This window comes from Rhipicephalus microplus, chromosome 7, assembly GCF_043290135.1.
Source record: "Rhipicephalus microplus isolate Deutch F79 chromosome 7, USDA_Rmic, whole genome shotgun sequence".
Taxonomy (NCBI): Eukaryota; Metazoa; Arthropoda; class Arachnida; order Ixodida; family Ixodidae; genus Rhipicephalus; species Rhipicephalus microplus.
The window spans coordinates 22,557,979-22,577,574 of record NC_134706.1 but is presented as its reverse complement, the minus strand read 5'-3'; the positions used below and the strand labels follow the sequence as shown (position 1 = coordinate 22,577,574).

At 46.6% G+C, this 19,596-nt stretch overlaps 1 long non-coding RNA gene across 1 annotated transcript; it reads right to left on the bottom strand.

Annotated features, from left to right (window-relative positions):
• Positions 1-345: 345 nt before the first annotated feature.
• Positions 346-1,455, bottom strand: LOC142766853 (uncharacterized). The gene is made up of 2 exons (XR_012884618.1): positions 1,183-1,455; positions 346-530 (listed from the first exon to the last, which is right to left on the bottom strand). It is a non-coding gene; the product is annotated as an uncharacterized LOC142766853 (long non-coding RNA).
• Between the last annotated feature and the right edge of the window lie 18,141 nt (positions 1,456-19,596).

Here is a 19,596-nt window from a genome sequence, read left to right as displayed (position 1 = left end):
ATACGTCTAGTCGAGCCAAACGTATTTCGGTGCGGTATATACGGTGAACTAAAAGTGTCGTTGAGCACCTCGCATGCAGCGTACGCAACGTATCGTGCCACGTACGTAGGATCGTTACGTACGCCCAACTAAATGTGTATAATTTTTCAAATAAAAAGAACGTGCATAATGTATAAGCCAATCTCTTGTAGTTTTTATGTAGCTAAAATGAACATGAATTTAATACATTTTACCAAATGATAGAAGGAATGGGTATAAAATCAGCAGGCTATTTTCTAACCCTCTTCTTGCCAAACTATGCTATTCAGGCACATCGGTGGATGAAACCGGAAGTCATCAAGTGTCTGTGTTTCTAAACAGTAAAATGGTCTATGTATTTTATTGTTGGTGATAAAACTATTATCCCATATTTCACAATTTACAAAACGCGCAGTAGCAAAAAGCGATTGCTGATTAGGGCTGAGTGTTCTCGTCATGCCGTACCCGAGGATCTTGCGAAGTGCCACCAAGACGAGGTCGGCTGAAGGTCACTGCAAGATGTTTTGGTTAATGAACAACGTGGTTTTTGTTTGTGTGCATAATATAAAGGACAAAAAAATTAATTAGATAGAGCGCCTTATCTATAGTACAGGTGCATGTTAAAAATTATCAGTTGGTCTAAACGTCGGGACGCTTCTACTAAAGCGTCTCTCATAATCATATCCTGTTTTGGAAACGTTGAACCCCACCAATTGTTATTAATATTAGGCATTCCTAAAATTCGTATTTTGACTGAAATATTTTTGTTTCAATACCAATAAGCATGCAGGTGATTTAAAATGATTTCTCCGAAAACATAAAACTCTTCACAACCTCATATAGACAAGGACCAGACTTTATTACAAAAATAGTTCATGTATAATTTTTAAAATTTGGAAAAGCGGGGTGACATGGTGCAGTATCATTGTTACGAAAATTGAGCACAACTAACACATAGAAAAGCTGACGTACGATTGGGATGTCTTCTAGACTCTGTAGTTTCTCGCGCATTTCGTATTACTAATTGTCTCTTGGTCATATGAGATCACTGCCTAGCTTCCTGTTGAATGTGTATGCATCACTATATTCGTAAGAAACATCAGAAACCCATATGATTTATTCGTCGGCTTCCAATAACGTACATGAACTTTTGCATTTACATACCGCGCTTTTGTAGTGGTGATAGTCTTGGCCCACGTCTAGGAAATCCTTGAGGACCGCTGTGAAAACTCATGTGCTTGCCATGGTGCCTATGACGGTGCTGATGAGGACAATGTTTGTGATGGATTTGATGACCTTTAGAATGTTGACCTCCTGCAAAAGCTAGCTGTTGCGTGGTGCAAAATATTACAAAGAATGTAATTACAACAAATAAAACGTTCTGTTTGAAAAGCTTTGACATGATTACGAGGTGTACACGTCGCAGTTTTGCGCTACGCGAAGCTTCTTCTTAATGTTGTGGCACAATGCCAACACGTAAATATCGCTCTTTCGCACTCCTTTTTTTTTGTCCTGTCTTATTACACGCTTTATCTCCAGTACATTATAACACTTCCTGATGTATTTGGACATGTGTTTTGTTCTTTTTTCCAGAAACAGCTGCATCGCAAATTGTTATTCAAAATGAGAAAGTCCGACAAGTAAACATGTCAAGTGAGGTAAAGGATTGCGCAGTTTCAGCGATGCTAGGACAAGAAGTATTGCATTATGTGCGAAAACTGGTGTATTTCCAGAGCTTCCAAGAAAAAGAAAGTAATGAAGAAGAGAGAAAGCGTGGAACACTATAGCAATAACACTAGTCTTAGCACAGTTGTAGTCAAGGAAAACCACACCACATGTCACGCAGACAGACGCGATGTTGTATCAGTGCATATAGGTGTAGGTACTTGTACAAATTCACGTCGAACATTGCCTTAAATTGCTAAAGGCAGATTCGTAGGCTCATTGGTTGATCATTATGGCATATAATATAGCATACCGGGTGAATAGAAAAGCATGAAAACAAACGACAACACGAGCGCTTGGGAATGGTGAAGCGCCTTTATGAAGGAACCCTTAGATGCCTCGTCCAGCTCCATCTGAAACTCTGGTGATGTAAACAAAATCAGGTTATGGTGACTTGATCAATCACAAAATGTGACGTAATGACGATGTCACTGTGACGTCGGATGGTGACTGTATTCCTCGCCATCTCTCAAAGGTTGACCGCAGCCTGTATTAATGAAGGAAATGTGTAGAAAAGTTGCAGTGCTTCCGATCCCGGAGGTATTGCCAAACCACATTTGCTCGAGAAAGCTCTCGATGGGCGTTGTAGGAAGTGCAATACGAGTCCACTGAGGCAAACGCCACTTGTCACCTTTTATTGACCACCGGCGTATCTCTGTTGCTAGAGTATTACGCCAATGTTGCGGCTTCCGCCCTGCCACTGGAAATTTTCTTTCCGCAGTAAATATAAAATTGGGCTAGTTGAACAATACATTGATAATTGATCCAGAGCCAAAACACAAAGCCCCAGGAGAGAGTTCACCAAACGAGTACTATCATGTGCAATCTGTTCTACGTCTTCGTATTTCAGCATGTTGTCAGTCATGTGGGTCGTCTATTCCTCAAGATTAGCCTTTCATACTTATGTCAAAATGACTGCAATCAATTTCAAATGCTAGAAAAAACGACCTCCAAGCCATCGTTTACATCAAGTTGTCTTGTTTTTCCAATGTGACATCTTATGGGGGAAAAATAATCCCTTAAGAATTCTCCCGCTTTCGTGGAAGCCCGTAATGCTGAAACTTTGTTTTCTTTTTCTAGTATACATGTCACTGCAGGACTCATATATGAAGTTGTTTTTTTTTTACGTTAAAAGTCGAAATAATTAACGGACGTTTTTTTTTGCACATCTCTGTAAAAATATTGCCATGAAGAAGAAGTGACGCTTCGATGATCATCAGGGTGGTCTTACTCCGAACCTGATTGCCTTACTCCAAGCCTGAGTTCCCAACAAAGCTACAAAACAAGTAGCTTTGTTGGGAACTTCTAATAAATGCCATTATCACAGAATATTAACAAAGCTTGCCTAAATATGCATGGTCTTGACACAGTGAAACTGGATGACTCTGAAGACCAATGTGGTTGCTTCTCGGCTGTATCATCTACGCCTTGGCTAGGTGACAATGGCTGTTTCTAGGTTGCTTCCAAGTATCTGCTAGGCCTTAGCGAGGAAATGATGGGTTAATTCTTCGTCGCGTCTCAGCGCAGGGGGTTCCAGTTAAACCATAAGCTGTAACAGAAATGACGCGTACGTTCATATTCTATAGAGATAGAAACTCACGTTTCCACCCCTCGCATCAACAAGCAGGTCGCCGTTGGCAAAGGCCCTCCATCGCTGCGGGGTCTTTTCGCAGCCATCGTTGTCTTTCCCGCACCCCATGTTGTGTGAACCGTAATTCTTATTTATTTTCAAAGGCCAAGTTGTCAGTAGTGGGATGTATCGAATTTCTTTGGCACATGCCCATTCGAAATGCTAGTAATTATCTAAAAGCGCACACTCATCTCTTTGACACGTGCCCATTTGTTGGAGTAACTGTTAACCTCTTCAATCCTTCATAACCACTGGTGATTAGCAGTTTTTTACTGATTCCTTTGACACACGCGTTATACTATGCACTCGATAAGCCACAAAAGTTACGCCAGCTAGAGAGAGAGAGAGAGAGATAAAGATGCAAGGAAAGGCAGGGAGGTTAACCAGACGCACATTCGTTTCGCTACCTTGCACTGGGAAGGAATGAAGGGGAGAAAAGAGGTTGCAGAGAGATAAGAAGGTACACACAATCACGAGCACACTCGTGGAAGAGGGAGCACACACAGTCTAAAGGCGGTCGCTCAGGTTTGTTGACTTTAAGTAAAGTAGGAGTGCTTTAGTCGCTTTCAGCGCAACTGAGGAAGATGCCCAAGGTCCTAGAATCTTCTGCACACAAAATGGTCTGGAGTCAAGTTGATTCAAAACCATCCGGAGCTGGCATCCCTCTGCATCGAAGCAAGCGCAGCTGCACAGGACGTGTTCAATGGTCTCTTCAGCTCCGCAGTAGTCGCATGTAGAGGTGTCTGCTAGAACTGCTAAAACTCCTCTGATGCTACACGGGCTTGTTCTATGTGCTTCGACAAAGCCTAAAGGCTCCTATATGTGATTAATCTATAGGCAACCTCGTAACTTGGGCTATCACTGGTCATATTTCTCATTACTTAGGGAACAAATAGCTGCATCATTCTTTGTATTTTCAAAACTGTTGTCTGCTGTGGCAGGTGTTTAGTATTATCTGTGGCTTTTAGTACCATGCAACATTCACAATTCGAACGTTGTGTTCAATCTTCATTTAAAAATAACTTGAAGCGTGTCAAGTACAAACCCATTCCTGTGATAGCCCAATAGAGGTGCAGTATAAATGAAAGAAAGAAGGAAGGAAGGAAGGAAGGAAGGAAGGAAGGAAGGAAGGAAGGAAGGAAGGAAGGAAGGAAGGAAGGAAGGAAGGAAGGAAGGAAGGAAAGAAAGACTGATTGATTTGTGGGGTTTAACGTCCGAAAATCACAATATTATTATGAGAGACGCCCTAGTGGTGGGCTCCGGAAATTTCGACCACCTGGGGTTCTTTAACGTGCTCCAAACGTGTAGGCCCGTGTGCTTTAACGTGTAGGCCCGTGTGCTCCAAATCGGAGCACACGGGCCTACAACATTTCCGCCTCCATCGGAAATGCAGCCGCCGCAGCCGGGATTTGAACCCGCGACCAGCGGGTCAGCAGCCGAGTACCTTAGTCACTAGACCACCACGGCGGGGCAAAGAAGAAAGGACTGAGTATATAAATGGGTAAATAAATTTATAGGGTGAAGATACCACGCACCTGGGAAATGGATGTAATGCAAAGCAGCCGGCAAAAAGTGGCGTGTACCTATGTCGGGGTGCACGTGACACTCATGTGAATGTCCCTTTCATTCATGAATGCTACCATGTCTGGAGATGCATGAAAATTGTGTAACATAATTCCGTAGCACTCACTGTTACATTCCAAGAACGAAAAACGCAGGCTGCTTTGTTTTGAGTGAGAATCAATGAGTGAAGATAATTATTATATAAACAAATACCTAATTATCCTGTAATCAGTAAGTTTTTATACTTGCATCCAAAAAATAAACTATTAGGCCCGAAATGCATGGACAGATTCTTGTTGCTGTGTTTGTTCAGAGCAAAGAAAAAAAGTCTTTACTTTGGTTCTGGAACGCGGCTTGTCGAACAATCGTTGAACGTTGTATTGTAGCCAGCAAAGTGATCATTTGCAGCGATACGCAGCATAATAAAATTGAACGATTGCTAGTTTTCCACTAAATGAGTCTGCACAAATGTTCACATAAAGTTTCAAGCTTTTTGAAGAAAAACGTGATGCGTGAGGTGTCTATCAAGTTGGTCAAAATCACGACACAGAATCTCCGTTTTTTACGTATGTCCATCTAGCAAAATGGCATCGAGTTCACCATAATGGTTTCATGCAGATCGGGCCATTCATGACATGCAAGTCACCATTTCAGCGTTACACCTGTCAAGTTTGTTCGTCATACGTTCATATTCCTGAACACTATTTTTAGTGTATCGCAGGCCATATCCTGGGCCAGAGCCTTGGATCTTCGTTGCATACAAGCCATTCTTTTCCTGTTCCTGCTTAAGCACGACTGATAGTTGGGCTAGTTGGTGATACATAATGGGCAGTACAGGCACACAAACTCACGAGACGAAGAAAAGAGACACAAACAAGCGCTGACTCTCAAGGGAAGAATTTATTGAAATATACAAGTTATCTGAACATTTAAGATAAAAACGCACAGAACATGCGCAGAGGGCCAATAAAGGATTGTGTCGACGTCATTAACAATTTTGCGCTACTGGTAACTGCGCAGGCGTGGGATATTCTATTCAAACAAACAACCTACTGAATTATAATTCTTCTTTTTCATGTAAATATAATGATGGGTGACTGACACAGGACTCCCCTTCTTTTTTGATGTAGAATGATTCCACTACAGTTCTCTTTTGATCTGATCGCTATGTTTGAAGGGCACTGTCATTTCATTTAACAAGGACTTTCATCCACACGCGTGGCAGTGTGAAGGCTAATTCGCATGCGTGCTGGTTTTAAAGGTTCCGGAGTGTTCTTTTAACCGTACACAAAGACAACGCCCTGTTTTCCCATATAAACCCTTGCGCATGTTAAGGAAATTTTGTACACCACCCCTAGTACACAGAGTAGTGTACTAGGGGTGGTGTACAGGTGGTGTTCAGAGGTGTAGCCAGAATAAATGCGGTGTGGAACAAAGGGACGCCTCACTACTCTGTGTACAAGGGGTGGTGTACAGGATTCTCTTAACATGCATAAATGTTTTCGCGTTTGAAGCGCGCTTCAAATTTACTCACTTATATTATTACTAAAATAAACTTGTAACAAGGCTTCAAGCGGTGACACAGGCAAACAATCTCGTTTTTTTTACTTTGATTATTCTTGAACTAAAAATAGGCGCCACCATCCCTGCTGTGGCACGTAAACTACGTAAACGCTATCCCGCCAAAATATAAGACAGTGCTTGCAACGAAGGTTTGCTTTACGGTAACACCATTCACCTAACCCCCGTAACACCTCCCATGATGCTAACGGTAATCTATAACTGTGTAACGTCTTGGAAAAAAGCGTTTTCTCGCAGTACGTAGCGGTACCTTTTGGTGCGTAGCTCCCGGTGATCAATGTAAATACCATACAACCAAGGTCGGCCGCTAAGTGCTGCTTTCCATATGCGTTCATTAATTAAGAATTTTTCAATACACATTTTCAAACAGGAGGAAATGACATAAATAAAAATATGAGAAACTACACAATTATATTTTCTTTGTTTTTTTTGTTTTCGAATGAAATGACGTACAAGTTTTTTCCTGTGTTTAACGGCTCTTCCCTGCATTTTAACGGCATGACAGTCAATGCTCATCATTCTCGGCAAATCTAGAAACATAGTACACTTGATTTTTCTTTGGTACTCAGATTACATAGCCGGTGCCTTTAAATCTTGGATAGCGTCACGTAAGTTTCAGGGTAATTAAAATCTATAGAGCACCATCAATGCACTGCGATAGAATATTTATCACGCTACCAGAACTATTATTTGCCACGAGCAAGGTTGCGTAAAAACACAAGTTATTATTCGAGAAACGTTAGCCGCAACAAGCTGGTACAGGCAGGAAATTGGCAAGCACGAGCCACACACAGACGTCAACGTCTTCTTTCACGCTGGCACGGAGCTCGCGCCACTATGCTTCGGTACAATTACTCCCCGCGCAGAAAGGAGCCAACCTGGCGCCCTAGGGAAAGGACACGACAAGGCGGTCATAGCACGGTTTGAGGCGTGATACGTGTGCTGTTTCACGCCCACGGCAGCGTTGGTCCGAAGGTGGATCAATGGGCTCAACTTCATAGTTGACAGGAGATGTTTGCCGCACCACACGGTAGGGGCCATGGTATTTCGACGAAAGCTTCGGGGAAAGACCGGGAGGGACAGACGAGACCCAGAGCCAAACCAGCATTCCTAGGTTATAGTGTACAGTAGACGCACAGGAATCGTGGTCAGTTTTCTGGCGCCATTGGTGTTGTGGGGTGAGTGAGTGAGCGAGTTGACGACACTCTTCGGCATAAGCAGCTGCTTCAGAAACAGGCGTCGCTTCGGAAACATCAGGCCTGTAAGAGAGAATGGTGTCCATGGAGCATGATGGCTCACGTCCGTACAGGAGGAAGAAAGGATAAAAGCCAGTTGTTGTTTAACGCGCAGAGTTGTACGCGTACGTGACAAAAGGGAGCACTCGTTCCCAATTAGTGTGTTCGTCAGAGGCGTACATGGGAAGCATATCTCCAAGGGTACGGTTAAAGCGTTCCGTCATGCCATTGGTTTGAGGATGGTATGCTGAGAATTTCCGATGGACAGTGCGACATGCCTTGAGCACCTCGTAGACGGCGTTCGAGAGAAACACGCGGCCACGGTCCCTCAGTAATTCACGAGGTTCACCATGTCGCAAAATGAGATGGTGAAGAAGAAAGGACGCAACGTCTTTTGCAGTGGTAGCAGGCAGCGCAGATGTTTCAGCGTAGCGTGTCAAATGATCGACTGCGACGATAATCCACCGGTTGCCTCGAAGAGAGTTGGGTAGAGGACCATAAATATAATTTCCGACGCGGTCGAATGGTCTCGCTGGGCAGGTTAAGGGTTTCAAAGGGCCAGCAGTGCTTGAGAAGGCGTCCTCCGTCGTTGACACGTGGTGCATGACCGAACGTACTGGCAAACGTGCTGATATATTCCACGCCAGTAGTATCTTAGACAAAGGCGAGAGTAAGTCTTAAATACTCCAGCGTGGCCACACTGGGGGTCATCGTAAAAGGCAGCGCAGATGTCCGAACGCAAATGACGAGGAATGACAAGGAGCCACCTACGGCCGTCCGTCACGTAATTGCGGCGATACAACAAGCCTTCACGGACAGCAAAGTGTCTTGCTTGATGAGAGAGGGAGCGTGAAGTCGTTTCTGTCGAACTGTGAGAGAGGACATTGAGCAAAGAATTGATCCAAAGATCCTTGCACTGTTCGGATGGCATGTCAGTGATGCTCAATGATGACGAATCGCAAATGGCAGTTGATAAGCAGGCAAGGTCAGGAGGCAGTGGAGAACGGGCTACTGCATCGGCGTCTGAATGTCTGCGTCCTCAGCGATAAACAACACGGATATCGTATTTCTGAAGGCGTAAAGCCCAACGAGCGAGGCGGCCAGTAGGATCTTTCATGGACGCTAACCATCATAAGGCATGGTGATCTGTGACAACATCAAACTGGCGTCTGTAAAGGTAAGTGCGAAATTTTCCTATAGCTCAAATGATAGCCAAGCACTCCTTTTCCGTGACGGAATAGTTGGACTCTGCCTTCGTTAGGGTACGACTGGCATAGGCGACAACGCACTCGTCGCAGCCATCCTAACGTTGAGCGACAATGGCACCGAGGACGACACCGCTTGCATCTGTGTGAATTTCAGTGGGTGCATTGGGATCGAAGTGGCGGAGAACTGGCAGAGACGTGAGTAGCCGGCGCAGCGCCGTGAATGCGTCATCGCAGTGGGATTTCCAGCCAGAGAGGTCCGCGCTACGGGAGAGAAGCTGAGTCAGAGGGGCAATTATAGAGGCAAAATTGCGAATGAAACGCCGAAAATAGGAACACAGGCCTACGAAACTACGACGCTTCTTTAGGGTAGTAGGCTTGGCGTACTCGGCAACGGCACGCAGTTTGGTAGGGTCTGGCGATGTTCCTTCTTTTAAAAGGACGTGGCCGAGAATTGTGAGTTTGCGGGCGCCAAAACGACATTTATTGAAGTTTAGTTGCAACCCGGCTGCCATAAGGCACTGGAGAACTTGTTCCAGACGGGAAAGATGAGTTTCGAAGTTCGCCGAGAATACAACTATGTCGTCTAAATAGCAAAGACAGATGTGGCATTTAAGTCCCCTGAGGACACTGTCCATCATTCTTTCAAAAGTCGCAGGCGCATTGCAAAGATCAAAGGGCATTACATTAAATTCATATCAGCCGTCAGGGTTAACAAACGCCGCTTTTTGGACAGTCTGGTTCAGCCATTGGCACTTGCCAGTATTGAGAGCGCAGATCCACTGAAGAGAAAAACTCCGCACCTTGAAGGCAATCCAAGGCGTCATCAATGCGTGGCAGGGGATAAACATCCTTGCGTGTGATGTTGTTTAGTCGACGATAATCCACGCAAAACCTGATGGATTCATCCTTTCTTCGCACGAGAACCACTGGCGAAGCCCAAGGACTGTGTGAGTGCTGAATAACACCACGTTGCAGCATCTCGTCGACGTGTTGAGTGATGACGTCACGCTCAGCCTGCGAGACGCGGTAGGGGCGCTGACGAAGTGGAGTATGATGACCGGTGTCTATATGGTGAGCGACAACTGACGCGCGTCCCAAGGGAGGTTGTCCGTGGTCGGAGGAGGTGCGGAAACGGTCAAGTAGTTGAATGAGCTGATTGCGTTGGTCTTGCGTAAGGCCGGTGTCTACACTGCACAACAGAACGTCTTCGTCAGGTAGTGAGGGCGCGGTGGCAGCTGTGACAGCATCCACGGACAACGGTGTCGTATCAGAACGGGCATCGAAAGGAAATATGTTATCATAAGTGTCAAGACTCCCGATACATTCGCCATGCAATAAGGTAGCGGGACAAGGGAACGGATTCCACACGTACGCGGCACTGGAGCCATCGGCAACTGATATGACGGCCAATGGAATGACAAGGTTACGGCGACGAGTGCATTCTTGTGACGGCATAAAGACGGCAGTTGAATCAGAAACGGAGTTACGCAAAAGAGATACCGTGGCGACCGATAAAGCAAAAATGACGACGTCAGCGGTGACGATCACCTTTTTGGGTGAGCGAGGGACATCTATGAATGTCGTGCTGAATGGAAACAAAACGAGTTGAGCACGAGCGCAGTCGACCACCACATGATTAGCGGAAAGAAAGTTCCATCCTAGGATGATTTTATGAGACGCATGCGTAAGGACGACAAATTCTACGATGTAAAGCACTCCTTGAATCACAACACGAGCAGTGCATGTGGCAGAAGGTTGGACGTGTTGCGAACTCGCTGTGCGTAAAGAAATTTCAACCAGTGGAGTCGTCACTTTGTTCAGTTTGCGATATAACACTTCACTGATTATACAAATAGCGGCACCTGTATCGACAAGAGCAGTTGTGGCGAAACTGTCTACAAGCACGGCAATCTCGTTAGGGGGTGAAAGATGAGGCCTTGGAAATTTCGTTGGTGGCGCAGCTTTTGCCTCAGGAACTGTGACTGTTAGTTTTCCTCCTGGGCGTGGTTGGAACGGCGAAGCATGGGGGAAGGAGACCGAAGGCGGGGTGAAGGAGATCGACGTCGGCTGAAGTCTGGTCGACGTGAGCGGGGGTCATGTGAATCAGGTGTCACATGCGATTCTGATTGCCGAGGTATGTTGCCGGAAGGCTGAACACCATTAAAATAGTAGCCACGGCGATGACAGTAGCGCGCGACATGTTCTGAAATACCACAGCTGTAGCAGACGGGCCGGTTATCCGGAGTACGCCAAAAGTTTACAGGTGCTCGAGGTGGTCGAAAGGGCCGATTTACCGGATAAACCGAAACTGGTGACTTATAGTAGTTGGTGGCTGGACTGTATTAAGGGAGCGGCGGTTGGGCAGGAGGTCGGCGGACGGCTTCTGCATAAGTCAGCGGTGCAGCCACTGATATTAGGGACGCGGGCGAAAGGAGAGCCTCGGCAACATGCGTCTGAATAGCACGGCGAAGTGAGTGGTCCAGTGTTGTGGGGGTCTCGTTGATGGTGGCGACAAGAGAGAGCTGTCGAGCAACTTCCCCCCGGATATACTGTTGAATTTCAGGCATTAACACGCTGTAGTCGGGGTCACTGCTTTTGCACTCCAAAGCCGAAATATGAGCGGTTTGCGTATTAGCACGACGAGCAGAAATTCGTTGTTTGCGCAGCTCATCGAAACTTTGACATAACAGAATCACGGCCGTGACGGTCTGTGGGTCTTTGGCCAGAAGCATATGAAAAGGGTCATCATCAATGCCTTTCAAAATATTCTTTATTCTGTCAGCCTCCGTCATCCTCGCATCAACTCGCCTACGGAGGCTGATCACACCCTCTATGTATCTCGTGAAGCTCTCACCTTTTCGCTGAAATATGTCCCCGCCGGCCCAGTTCAGCACGAAGCTTACGAATAGCTGGACGATCGAAAAACGAGGTGACGGCTTCTTTGAAAACCGACCAGGTGGGGATGTCGGCTTGGTGGTTCGTGAACCATAGGTTGGCCAAATTCGTCAAGTAGATGATGACGTGTGTCAGCTTCGCAGGGTCATCCCACTTGTTAATCGTGCTGGCATTCTCGTACTCTGCCAGCCAGTCCTCGACATTTTGATTTTCAGTGCAGTTGTATACTGGTGGGTCACGCAAATGAAGTACACCAGAACACACGACAGGTGGCAGCGTGGAAGAGCCTTGTGGGGGATCGACGCGCTCGGTCATCGCGGACTGAGATGCTAGCTTACGGCTGCGGAGCTCCAGGACGTTACCCAGCATGTTTCTAGCAAATGCAACGAGCAAGGTTGCGTAAAAACACAGGTTATTATTCGAGAAACATTAGCCGCAACAAGCTGGTACAGGCAGGAACCCGGCAAGCACGAGCCAGACACGGACGTCAACGTCTTCTTTCACGCTGGCACAGAGCTGGCGCCACTATGCTTCGATAGAATATATATATATATATATATATATATATATATATATATATATATATATATATATATATATATATATATATATATATATATATATATATATATATATATATATATATATATAATCAATAGCTTTGCTATAAGCCAATCGTCGTTTGTCTTATAGATGGCGCTGACTGACACTTCTACTTCTAAAATCACTTATTGAACGGCCTTCCCTCCATTCACTTTTCGGGGGATTAAACCCCTCAAAAAAGTGACTGGAGGGAAGGCCGCTGTGATAGCTCAGTGGTTAGAGCATCGAACGCGTTATTCGAAGGTCGTAGGTTTGATTCCTGCTCACGGCTGGTTATTTTTTCACTCACTTTTCTTTCTTATTTACATTCCATTGGTTCTAATAACTTCCCCTGTACATTTCTTGGCATTACTGTCTGTTAGATCTCAATATTGTGTCAAAACACGGAAAAACGAGCCCTTAGGTATACACTTCTTTCCTTTATATATATATATATATATATATATATATATATATATATATATATATATATATATATATATATATATATATATATATATATATATATATATATATTATGAAGTCTTCCTAGTCTTGGTTGCGACAGCGTTTAACTGAGGAAAGACCTCGCAAAACGAACGGGCAGAGTTAGTACACAGACGATGACGATGATGATGACCCAGAGTGGTAATGAGAACAAAGAGACAAGCGGATCATGGTGATTGTGATCATGCAGGGATGAGGACGATGTAAGTAACAAATGCCCACACTGATTCCCCCCACTTGGAAGCGGACACCCTGGCCGCCGTAAGTCAAAGTGACGGGGAACGTCACGTGAAATGTTTCATGCGACAAACGTGGACAATCTGTGGGCTGCGGTAGCGGCGGTCTGTTGGGGCGACGAGTGGTGTCACACGATAATTAACCGGCGAAGTCTGTTCTAAAACAATGTATGGCCCGATGAAGCGTGGTTGGAATTAGTCACAGAGACCAGGAGTCCGAATAGGTGTGAAAAGCAGCACCTCGTCACCAGGTTGGAAAGACACAACGCGGTGGGATACATCATAAATGATCTTCCGCTCATGCTGTCTCGCTTCAGTATTGATGCGAGCCTGATGGCAAGACTGGGCCAGGCGGGAAATGTATTCTTTGCTAGAAGACTGACGTGAATTCCCTTGGCTGCTAAAGAAGGAGACGTCGAGAAAGGTAGTCGGGGTGCATCCGTACACGAGGTAAAACGGTTAGTAGCAAGTTTTTCGCTGAACGGCGGTGTTGTAAGCGAATATCAGGAATGGTAAAAGAGTATCCCAGTTTTTGTGGTCGGGTTGAACGTAAACGGCTATCATGTCTGCAAGGGTTCAGTGATATCTTTCTGTGAGACCATTTGTCTGAGGGTGGTGGCTTGAAGCTGTCTTGTGAGTAGTTCCAGAAGCGCGCAGTACTTCATTTACCATTTGTGACAAGAACACTTTGCCGCGATCACTAATCAGTACACGAGGAGCCCCATGACGCAGGATTATGGCGTAGAGAATAAAGTCTGCAACTTCCACAGCTGAGCCTGTAATAACAGAGGAAGTCTCAGCGTAGCGTGTCAGGTGGTCAACGGCGGTCACTATCCATTGTTTGACACAAGATGTGACGGGAAGAGGCCCGTAAAGGTCAACACCTACAACCTCGAAAGGCATTGAAGGGCACGGAAGTGGCTGTAGATGTCCAGCAGGTGCAGACGTGGGGAGTTTTCGACGCTAGCATGGATACCAGGAACCGACGTACCGAGCTACACTAGAAGAAAAGCCAGGCCAGTAATAACGACATCGAATGCGGTCAAGAGTTTTTTTTAAACCAAGATGACCAGCAGTCAAGTCGTCGTGGAAGGCTTCGAGCACCTGAAGTTGAAGAGAGCGTGGCAGTACAGGAACCCCTCGCTGACCGTCAGGGTGGTAGACGTCGCGGTAGAGAACCCCATTGTCCAGCTTAAAGTGCAGGAGTTGACGACAGAGTCGCGTGTTTGGTGGATGAGAAACTCCCGAAAGGTGGTCCATCATGCGTCTGCAGTATGAATCGGACCGCTGGCGGGAGATAAATGATGGCTGGTCGTCCGAAAAGGGTTGCGTTATTGATGCGAGCGTATGAACTTTGGTAGATGTGGCGGTTGAGTTCTCACCAACGCTCATATGGGTAGTTCGAAGCGGGCAACGAGATTACGCATCGGCGTCTTGATGTTTTCTGCCTGACTTGTTAGTTATGTCAAAGTCGTACTCCTGCAAGCGTAGTATTCACCGGCCCAAGCGTCCGGACAAGTTCTTCAGTGTAGAAAGCCAGCATAAGGCATGGTGATCCGTAACGATTGTGAAGTGACGGCCGTGGAGGTAGGGACGGAACTTCTGGACCGACCAAACTACAGCCAAACACTCTTGCTCAGTTATAGTGTAGTCCTTTTCAGCAGGGGTGAGTACGCGACTGGCATATGCAACAACTTTCTCTAGAGAATACTTGTCGCGTTGTAGAAAAACGGCTCCTATACCGAAGCCGCAAGCGTCGGTATGAAGAATAGTCGGTGCGGCATCGTCAAAGTGGCAGAGCAGAGCTTCAGACTTGAGTGCCCACTTCAACAGCTCGAATGCCATTTCACATTTTTAAGACCACGGAAAGCGGACGTTCGAAGCGAGTAGTTGGTGTAATGGAGCAGCAATAGAAGCGAAGTTCTGGATAAACCGGCGAAAATAGGAGGCGAGGCCAAGGAAACTGCGAAGCTCCTTCGGTTTTTCGGGATGCGGAAAGTGAAGGGCTGCAGAAATCTTGTCAGGGTTGGGCCGGATGCCATCTTTGCTAACGACATGTCCTAAGACCTTAAGAGATTTGCTAGCGAAAGAGCATTTCTTAGTGTTTATTTAAAGCCCGGCGCCGGCAAGACATGTCAGAACTTGATCCAGTCGTTCTAGGTGCTCAGGAAACGTTGACGAAAAGATAATAATGTCGTCCAGGTAGCAAAGGCAACTTTTCCATTTCAGGCCGCGCAGCACGGTATCTATCATGCGCTCAAAAGTCGCTGGTGCATTGCAGAGCCCGAAAGGTATTACGTTGAATTCATATAGCCCGTCGGGGGTTGCAAACGCCGTTTTCTCCTTATCGTCTTCATGCATGAGGATCTGCCAGTATCCAGAACGCAAGTCGATGCTTGAAAAAAAATTCCGCGCCTTGTAGGGAATCAAGGGCGTCGTAAATGCGTGGCATAGTGTACACGTCCTTGCGTGTGATCTTATTGAGCGCCCGGTAGTCCACGCAAAAACGCACAGAGCCATCCTTTTTGCGGATCAAAACAATAGGAGACGACCAAGGGCTAGATGAGGGACGGATGATTTCCCGTTTAAGCATGTCCACAACGTTTTCTTCTATAATTTTTCTTTCAGCTAGAGACACGCGGTAGGGTTGGCGGTGTACAATAGATGTCCCAACAGTTTGAATTCGATGTGCTGTAGTATTAGTGCGGCCCAGCTTGGACGAGCAAAAATCGAAAGAATTTGCATATTTCTGTAACAATGCGAGCAGCTGCTGCCTCTGTGAATATGTGATTTCGCTGCTGATAGCGGTGGTAAAGGCGGAGGAAGAAACATGCTAACCGAGGGAAGGTTCTTTGGTGGCGATGGCCTGAAGTGGCGTGACAAATGCAGGCTGGAAGTTGGCAACACGGGCCACAGTATTGCCTTGTGGCAGTAAGATCTTTTCCGGTCTAGATTTGACAGTGGTGACAAGTGCAGAGCCATTGCAAAAACGAACGACACCGGACGGAAAAACTATACCTTTACGAACGCAAAGTGTTGACGGTGAGACCGATACATCACCGTGATAGATGTCATTGGACGTAATGCTGAAACTTTGCTCTTGTAGTGGAGGCAGTTCGATGTCTTTTGCAGCGACCAGACGAAGTGGCTTGTGGTTGTCGTCGTCAAGTATGTAGTCGGTGTCAGCGAGGTGAACGACACGTTGTCCACAACAAATCGCCGCGGAAGCAGATGATAGAAAATCCCACCCTAAATGTAGTCGGTGAGAGCAGCGGGACAGGACAGCAAACTGGACATGATGGCGGATGCCGTCGATGAAAACACGCACAGTACAAAACGCAGAAGGGCGAATGACGTTCCCCTGGGCAGCAACTAACGTGGGGCCATCGTAAGGCGTCATTACTTTCCTCAAATGTTCACACAAATAACCACGCATCACAGACAATGTCACATCTGTGTCCACCAAAGCATCGACTCGCACTCCTTCCACTTCCACAGAAAGCGTGTTACACGGGCCTGATGGAGGAATTCCGAATGCAGTTTTTCCTCCACAAACTGTTTGACATAGTTTCCCGAATGAATATCAGATGACAAAGAGGCGGACCGAAGTGGAGAAGTGGAACGGCGGAAGGGCGAAGGCGAGCGGCGTCTCATGTTTCGGCTGTTTCGTGGTGCAGTCGATGCCGGAGGAGATGGAGACTGGTGCGGGGGCGACGAATTACGCCGACCTTGATAAGACGCCCCAGTGTACGAATCCCGTTCGCGCACGTCGTTCCGACGCTCATCTTGCTGGCGCTTTCGGCAGAAACGAGATATGTGGCCGCGATAGCCACAGTAGTAGCATACAGGGCGAGACGAGTGCCACTGTGGGGAATAGAAGGCATTCGGGGCACCTGAAGATAGTGCGGTCAGGTGGGCCGGAGGGTTAGGGAGCACGGAATGGTAGTTTACCGGGGGAGCGGCAGCAACTGATGCGTAGTATGGGCGCATCAATGTCGCGTGGGCGTCGCTGGGAGGCACGGCAGCAACTTCAGGGTACGTGGGTATAGGGCGTGAAGCAGGTGGCTGTACTGGCGCAACGCCGGTCAGCGATGTAAGTTCCTCCGTGACGATGTCACGCAAGGGCACTCCCGAAGACTGTGTAGGACGCGGTGTAGGAGGTGTGAAGCCCATAGACCGCAATTCTTCACGTATAATGTCCCGGATGAGGTCACGTAGGTGGCCATGAGACGTAGAGTGGTGGTCCTCAATGTCCGGTTGGAGGCGAGCAGAGTCTAGCGTATCAAGGCGCTGGCATGTCGTCACGAAATCATCGATGGTAGCTGGGTTTTGCACAGCAAGTGCAATAAAGGCAACAGGCTCAATGCCTTTCAATATGTGGCGCACTTTGTCTGATTCCGGCATGGATTGATTGACACGCCGGCACAGTGCGAGGACATCCTCGATGTATGAAGTGTTCGATTAACCGGGATGTTGCCGGCGAGTATCAAGTGTCCTCTTTGCGACGGCGGATCGAATGTCCGGGGTCCCAAAAACGTGTCGCAGCTGCTGCTGGAAGGTAGCCCAGTCGGGTAGGTCAATGACGTGGTTAAAATACCATGTCTTTGCGACTCCGGTCAGATCGGGCTGCGGGAGGTAAGAGGACCGACAATCCACCTCCACCACGTATGAAGCCTTGGTAGCCTTGGTTGTGACAGCGTTTAATTGAGGAAAGACCTCGCAAAATGAACGGGCAGAGTCAATACACAGTCGATGACGAAGATGATGACCCAGAGTACCAATGAGGACAAAGAAACAAGCGGATGATGGTGATTGTGATCATGCAGGGATAAGGACGGTGTAGGTAACAAATTCACACAATATGTATATATATATATATTTATATATATATATATATATATATATATATATATATATACATATATATACATATATATATACATATATATACATATATATATATATATATATATATATATATATATATATATATATATATATATATATATATATGCCGCCCATACCGAGTAGCGCCAGAAGAAAGGGAAGCCATCAAGAACCGAGTGCAGGTAATGCTCGCCGATGACGTAATCCAGCCATACAGCAGTCCGTGGGCATCACCGGTAGTGCTAGTCAAAAAGAAGGACAACGCTGCGAATTTGCGATGACTACAGAAAGCTGAACCAAGTCACAAAGCGTGATGTTTACCCGATTCCGCGGATCGACGATGCCTTGGATAAGTTACGCAGTACTCACTTCTTTTCATCATTGGACTTAAAAAGTGGATATTGGCAGATCGAGGTTGATGAAAGAGATCGCGAGAAGACGGCGTTTGTGACCCCAGACGGACTATACGAGTTCAAAGTGCTCCCTTTTGGTTTGTGCTCTGCTTCCGCTACCTTCCAGAGGATGATGGACACTGTGCTCTCCGGACTCAAGTGGCAATCGTGTCTCGTCTACCTTGACGATGTAGTGGTTTTTCTTCTACTTTCGAGCACCGCATCCACCGACTGAGAACTGTACTAGATCCTATTCGCGTGGCAGCACTGACCATCAAACCGGAAAAGTGTCACTTTGGATTTCGTCAGCTTCGGTTCCTCGGGCACATAGTTAGTGCGGAAGGCATCCGCCGGGACCCGGGAAAGATTGCAGCAGTTGAAAATTTTCTGAAACCGCAAGACAAAAAGGCTGTCAGACGATTCTCGAGACTATGTGCCCACTACCGACGCTTTGTTGAAAACTTGGCTAAGGTCGCGGAGCTTTTGACACGGCTAACGAAAGAAACTGTATCATTCTCTTGGCGGGAAGAGCAAAAAACAGCTTTCTCAGACTTGCGACGCCGTTTGCAGTCTCCTCCAATACTTGCCCATTTTGATGAAGAGGTCAATGCGGACTACATACCGACGCAAGTAACATTGGTCTGAGTGCCATCCTCGTTCAGTGGCAGAATGGAGAAGAAAAGGTCATCTCCTACGCGAGCCGCACTTTATCTAATGCTGATTCAAATTACTCAGCGAGAGAGAAAGAGTGTCTCGCAGTTATATGGGCCATCGACAAGTTTCGCCCGTACCTCTACGGGAGACCGTTTCGAGCAATCAGTGATCATCATTCATTGTGTTGGCTGGCAAATATCAAGGACCCTTCCGGAAGACTTGCTAGATGGAGCCTGCGTCTGCAGGAACATGACATAACTGTGGCCTACAAGTCTGGTCTCAAGCTCAATGACGCGGATTGCCTGTCTCGCGCACCTGTTTAGTCTCCATCATCTGACCAAGAACAAAACATCCCATTTCTTGGAGTTCCTAATGTGTCGGAGATGGCTCCTCTTCAGCGAATGGACCCGGAACTACGCCCGCTTATCCAATACTTGGTGGGTCACCAAATTAAGGTACTACGAGTTTTCGTCCGTGGATTGA